At 40.6% G+C, this 6,617-nt stretch overlaps 1 non-coding gene across 1 annotated transcript; it reads right to left on the bottom strand.

Moving 5' to 3' along the window:
• Nucleotides 1–210: 210 nt before the first annotated feature.
• On the bottom strand, nt 211–392 carry LOC126499633 (U2 spliceosomal RNA). Its single transcript, XR_007591129.1, has one exon. It is a non-coding gene; the product is annotated as a U2 spliceosomal RNA (small nuclear RNA).
• Nucleotides 393–6,617: the final 6,225 nt, after the last annotated feature.

Genomic DNA, 6,617 nt, shown 5'->3' with positions numbered 1-6,617 from the left:
TAAGAACAAGTATACTTTTTTTCTGAGGCTATGAACAATAAATTAGGATAAGTTATCAGAATTAGGATAAGTTAACAGAATGAATGTTAAAATGTGACTGAGTGGGTGCAGATGAAGAATCTGATGAAACTCAGTACTCATTTATAAAGCTCAATAATAAAAAAATGATCTAGGGGAAGAAATGAAATTTCATGTAGTTAGCAAGCATAGGAAGACTTGCTTAAGTTTGTAGTATTAGAGAGCACAACTTAAAAATGGGCTATTATTTTATACTGGTCTAATAAATTGGTCTAATGAGCAAATACTAGAAAACAGGGTATATGCTAAATAACAGTAAGAACTGATAAGAACAGATACTACACTTGATCTTAGCCAAAAGGCCGAGAAGTTGGGAGCTCACCAAGGCCAGCTGGACTGTGACTGAAAAAGCATGGGATAAAACCGGACTCTCTGATCATGGCAAACAATGAGGACTGATGAGAAGCCAAGGTCAATGGCAAGGGTTTTGATCCTACTTCATGTTCCGGCTTGGTGTGAGCCTAGCCAGTTTGAATGTTCACCTTCCTAGACATGGACGGAGAGGGGAGGTCCTTGGACTTTCCACAGGGCAGGGAACCATGACTGCTCTTTGGATTGGAGAGGGAGGGGGAGAGGAGTGGGGGGAGGGGGAGAAGAGTGGGGGAAGGGGGAGGGAAATGGGAGGCTGGGAGGAGGCGGAAACTTTTTTTTCCCATTCTCAATAAAATAAAAAAAAATTAAAAAAAAATAACAGTAAGAACATGAGGCTATCTAGGGTCCCTCACCGCGGTAGGGTTTGAAGCAGGCATTCCTTGGGGCTTGGTTCTATAGTGCTTCGTCAAGTTAAATGCTGACATTTCTTATAGCTCATGAACTTCTAGATTTTTTTTCCTCCAGAGAAGCATGTTTTGATGCATATGTGCAAAGATATTTGTCATGGGCTGGTTAGTAATAATAGGGAGCTTGAGGCAACAAATGGATGGAGTATGTATGTGTAATACCGTGTTACATTTCAAAACAGTGCCTAGTTAGAGCCAGAAGAGCGAAGATTTTAAAAAGCATGTTGTTGACTGAATGAAGTATAAAGGAAACTTGGAGCAAAGTCACACATTTATTACTCGGAAGGCTGAGGCAGGAGGAATGTGACATTGGGATCAACCTGGGCTAGGTACCAAGACTAAATTCCCAAGCAATGAAAAGCAAGAAGAAAGAATAAAGTCTATAATATGTTTGTAGATGAAATGTACAGGTCTAGGAATTAGCAACTGAAGGGAAACACAACTAAAATATTAAAATAGTGTCCTGAGGATGGGAGAGAATGAAAAAAAGGGCATGGCAAAGAAAATGAATTTAAAAATAATAAAAAACCTCTTTATAAAGCAAAAGAATAAAATGTAATTTAGTGATGAGCATCACTTCAGAGGTAAAATAAAATATTCATTTCTAAGAGATAAGAATGTGATTGTAGAAATGAACCAGCGGGAACACTGGAATGCAGAGATACCATTTGATGTTGAGAAGTACCATGAAGGAACCAAATCTAATGCTGTCCTATAATGGTTGAGATGGGGGAAGGACCAATTTGGGAGCAGGGAAGAAACTATCTTAATTAAGGGAGCCATTTTAGGATTGGCAAGAGACTTGGCTCTAGAAAGGATTCAAGGTGTCCACGGGGATGTCCCCAGCTAGGACCCTGGGCAGTGGAGGAGAGGGTGCCCGAACTGGCCTTGTCCCATAACCACACTGACGAATATCTTGAATATCACCATAGAACCTTCCTCCCACGATGGCTGGAGATAGAGACAGAGACCCACATTGGAGCACTGGACTGTGCTTCCAAGGTCCAGTTGAAGAGCAGAAGGAGGGAGAAGATGAGCAAGGAAGTCAGGACCGCTAGGGGTTGTTCCACCCACTGAGACAGTGTGACTGATCTAATGGGAGCTCATCAAGGCCAGATGGACTGGGACTGAACAAGCATGTGATCAAACCAGACTCTCTGAATGTGGCTGACAATGGGGGCTGACTGAGAAGCCAATGATAATGGCACTGGGACTTGTTTCTACTGCATGTACTGGCTTTTTGGGATCCTAGTCTGTTTGGGCACACACCTTCCTAGGGCTGGATGGAGCGGGGAGAACCTTGGACTTCCCACAGGGGTGAATGGGGGAATGGGAGGGAAATGGGAGGAGGGGAGGAGGTGGAAATTTTGAATGGTATTATTTATAAAGCAATAAAAAAGCACAAAAAAATAGCAGTGAAAGCATGGGGAAAGAGGGCCACTTCTACAGAGTGGTCATAAAATGACTTTTTGGCCTGGGAAATCAATGTGAGCAGAGACCCCCAGGTTCTGAAGAGCCCAGCCCTGGGAATATATTTGAGAAGTGCCTGCCAGACACACAACTTGGCCTGTTCTGAAAGCTGAAGAGGGGCCAGTGCAGCTGTTGTGCCTCAAACAAGCATGGCAGGGCCAAGAGGAACAAGAACCAGAGGCTAAGGCACATAAAGCCTTTGTTGTTCATTCCAATTACAATGAGAAATCCTGAAGGGGATTAAGCAGATGTTAACAAGATCTGGTTTACATTTTTAATTTCCCCAAGTTTACTCTGCTGCTCTGAGGATAGGATGGATTAGCAGAGGTCAACAGAAGGAGCAGGAACTGACCAGGAGGCTACTGCCACAGGCTGTAGTTGTGACCATACTGCAGCATGCTGTAGTCACAGCAGTGGTTATGTAGAGAGAGTCAAAAGGTAACTTGGAGGTTGAATTGTCTGAAATTCCTGATGGACAGTTTTAGGGTCTGAGAGAGAAGGAAGAATAAACCTCTTGGGTTCTTAGTTTTCCACTTCCTGAGAGAGAAAGTGTAACTGAGCAACAGATTGTGAGAGAAAGTCAAGAATTTCTTATCAGAAAGCCTGTCTGGTTTCTTGGAAGGTTCAAAATAAGGAATGAGATGAAACGTAATCTTTAAACTCATCTGTGAATAGACAAGGTAGCTTTGCAAGTGACTTGTTTCAGCCATTGGAAAGATGAGGCCAGCCAAATAGTAGCTGTGGAGATGGTGAATAAGGGACTCTGTGCAGGGTCTTAAGGAAGACTGTTTAAAAGGAACAAAAGAGATAATTATGGAAGGCAAAAGTGGCTGCAGGTGGTAGGAATAAATGGAATGGTTTTCCTGACTAGAAAACCTCAAGTTGCCAATTCTACTAAACGTTGCCTAGAATGCAGTAAGGATAGAATGAAAAGGCGAGTTTATTAATTTAGCAGCTTAAGTTGCAGCTAAAATTGGGCTGATAGCTCCAGATGAAACCTATTTACACCATGGGAAAGATGGGGCTGGATGAACTGACAAACAAAATATAATGTATATACATAATGGAATCTTACTTGGCTATAAAAAGAATAAAATTATGTTGCTTGAAGGAAAATAAAGGAACTAGATATCATTGTGTTAAGTGAAACAACTCATTTCTACAAAGATATGTTTTGCATAGTTTCCCTTATGTGGGAGCAAGGCAAAAATACAAGAACATAAAACTCAAAGGAAGGCTTGTAGGACTAGGGGAGGGGAATGGTAGATAGTATAGACGGATAAAGTAGAACAATATAAGGTGTGAATATTATCAAAAAATATTAGATGCCTGCATGGAAACACCATTTAAAATTCTGTGCAATCAACATAGGGCAATAAAAATTGTCAACCCCCAGGGATGTTTGTCCCGTAAGGTCCTTTACACATTGGCTCTTAAAGCTGAGCATTCTCTTTCTTCCAACTGTATTTATTCCCTTGTTCTCCCAGGCCAGATAGAATGGAGGTTGTTAGTTTCCTCAGATAGGCTGATTATAAAGCCTCCCATGGCAGGTTGATAATTAGCATCTTGTAAAGCCAATACCCTTGAAGTACTGGTTCAATATGTCGGAAGTAGAGTCTGAAATAATAAAAGGTTTTGTTTATTCCAGTTTTCAGCCCAGCTATGCATTTTCTTATTTATGTAGAGTTGTTCCAGGCATTATGCTATTTAAGAAACTGAGAGCAGAAGTCTGAATTCTTAGTGTCACAGTCATGATTCAGTTTTTTTGATAATTCAATGGCCTTTGCAGGCAGACCCCAGGACATTATGTTAGGTGACTGCAGGGTACCACACAACTTTTCTACCTGAGCTCCTCAGAGTAAGTCTTTTCTTGCTAAATTCTCTCCTATGTGGCCCCATGCTCTCTCCTGTTATATAATTTCTTACAGGTATGTTTTCTCATTCAGTCCAAGCTACATTTATGTCTCTTTCAATATTCTGATCTTGTTTGTTGTTTGTATAATATTTATTTAGCAATTGGTTATGTTTGACTTTTAACTTAAGTTAAATCAGATATTGTTATTTTTATTTACCTAATAAATGACCACTTGCTTGTACCCACACAAACACACAGACATATATACACACAGACATACACATACATACATACAGACACACACCCGGACATACACACACATATACACACATATGCAAACACACACACAAACACATTCATACATACATACACACACACATACACACACACATACACAAAAACACACACACTAATGTTTTTATTAGGGGTTTGTAGGGCTGTTTAGTATTTTAGCTGTCTGTGATCTCTAGATTCCTATTTTGTAAAAAAATTTCCTCTATCCATTTAGTTTCATTTTACGCCAAAAATTTCCAAAATCAATAAGCTCATTTATTCTCACCAAAAAAATATACTCTCCAAACTTTCAGGGAAAACAAAGCACAAAGCTCGCTTCACTTTTGGGAATCTGTGGTCATATGAACCAGCTTCAGAGCTCTCTGTTATTTGCAAATTTTACAGCTGAGGTTGTATCAGCCTCTCCGATTCCCAAATAAAAGCCATTTCTCTGTGAAAGTTTAAAGAGATATTTCTGAAGAGCCCCTAAATATCGGTGGCCAACACAGATTCTTATTGATTACAAAGCAACTAAGTCCCAAACTCTGGTTGTAAACCTAGCAAGGGTTTATAACCTTGGCACAATTAGGTGATTTATATCAAAGGAATTATTTGATCTAGTTTTCAACTTGTGAAGGCATAGTGGTGGTTTGAACGGATGTTTCCAGTATGTCTCCAGCATTTAAATAGCTAATCACCAGTCGGTGGCTGATGTGGAGAATAGGAGGCATTATAGTCTTGCTAGCAGAAGCATTTCACCAGGGGTGGCGACCAGGGATAGTTTTGAGATTCGAAAAGACTCATGCCATTTAGAGTGTGCTCTCTGCTTCCTGCTTGTGGTTTGGGATGTGAAGGAACTCTCAGCTGCTGCTCCAGGTAAGCCCCAAATGAGCTCTTTCCTCTACTGCTTGCCTTGGTCATGGTGTTTTATCACAGCAATAGAAAAACAATTAATATGGGGGTTTCTATTATTAACAAACAGTGTTTTCCGCCATTTTGCAAAATTCAATTGAATTCCAAGTCATCAGTTAACCTCCAAATGTATACATGTTACTCAGAAGTTAACCCCTTCAAGGATAACTTTTCATTTGTGTACTCAGGGACAATCCTTACTTGTCTCATGCTCCTGACTAAGCAGTTTGCATTAGCATTACTTTCCCAGGCTCGAATTTCCCCAGCCTTCTGCTAAAAACATGGATTCTTGCTGGAAATGTCCCAGCTTTTTATTCATAATGCTCTGACGACAACTAGATCTTAAAGAAATGAATGTGGGAAAGCACATCTATTTTATCATTTTTTCATTCTGATCTGCCATTTACAGAGTCCATATTGGCTATAAGTCTTTCCTATGGTTATAGATACTTGTAATGAAGATTACCATGTAGGAGCTGAAAACACATGCCCAATCAAACCTTGAAATTACATGGCACTCGTAAAAATCTCTGTGCGGGACAAAGAACAGCCACGTTAAATTTATGGCAGGTCTTATGGATGTGCCTCCGTCTCCTTTTTGCTTTCAGAATCTGCTTTTCCAAATCCCGCTCTGTTCCTTAACCCTCGGATCTGCACGCTTTCACTCTTCTGATGTGGTTCAGCCAGCCCTGTCTTAGGACTTGGAAATCTCATGGGTGTGAGAACTTCTTGGGTAGTTCCTGGGTATGAGAGTGACTGGGAAGTTCCTGGGTGTGAGAGTGACTGTGATCCTGTCCTACTGATCTCATTCTGTTAGGGAAGCTTTTCGTGAGCAGAGCCTATTGCTCTTGGTTTATTTTTATTGTCTAGTAGATTGTCCATATGCAGATGAAAAACGGTAAAGCCAAATGGGTGGTCTGAGACGCTTTTCTTCCTGCAGCTGGAAGGCGGCAGAACAACCTTTCAAAAGTAAGAGATGATGTCTCCTTAAGTCTTTTATTTTAGGCTTTTTAAAAAATTGATTTTATTGAGCTATACATTTTTCTTGGCTTCCCTTATGTCTTTAAGCTAAGCAGCGCTCTGTTTCTTTGTTGTCCCTCTTGGTGTGGAGTGTGCCTCAGGCTTTCTCCTACACACATGTAGAGTCATCGCAGCATTGTGCTCTGTACTACACAGCTGAGATGGTTCACACATCACAACCACACAAATGGCTTTGAGCTTTAGGACTTTTTTTCTTCACTTTTATGTCA

This window comes from Alexandromys fortis, unplaced genomic scaffold (assembly GCF_014885135.2).
Source record: "Alexandromys fortis isolate MF-2015 unplaced genomic scaffold, M_Fortis_MF-2015_v1.1 scaffold_35, whole genome shotgun sequence".
In the NCBI taxonomy this organism is placed as follows: Eukaryota; Metazoa; Chordata; class Mammalia; order Rodentia; family Cricetidae; genus Alexandromys; species Alexandromys fortis.
Note: the sequence above shows the minus strand (reverse complement) of the source record. Positions and strands in the feature narration are given on the sequence as shown.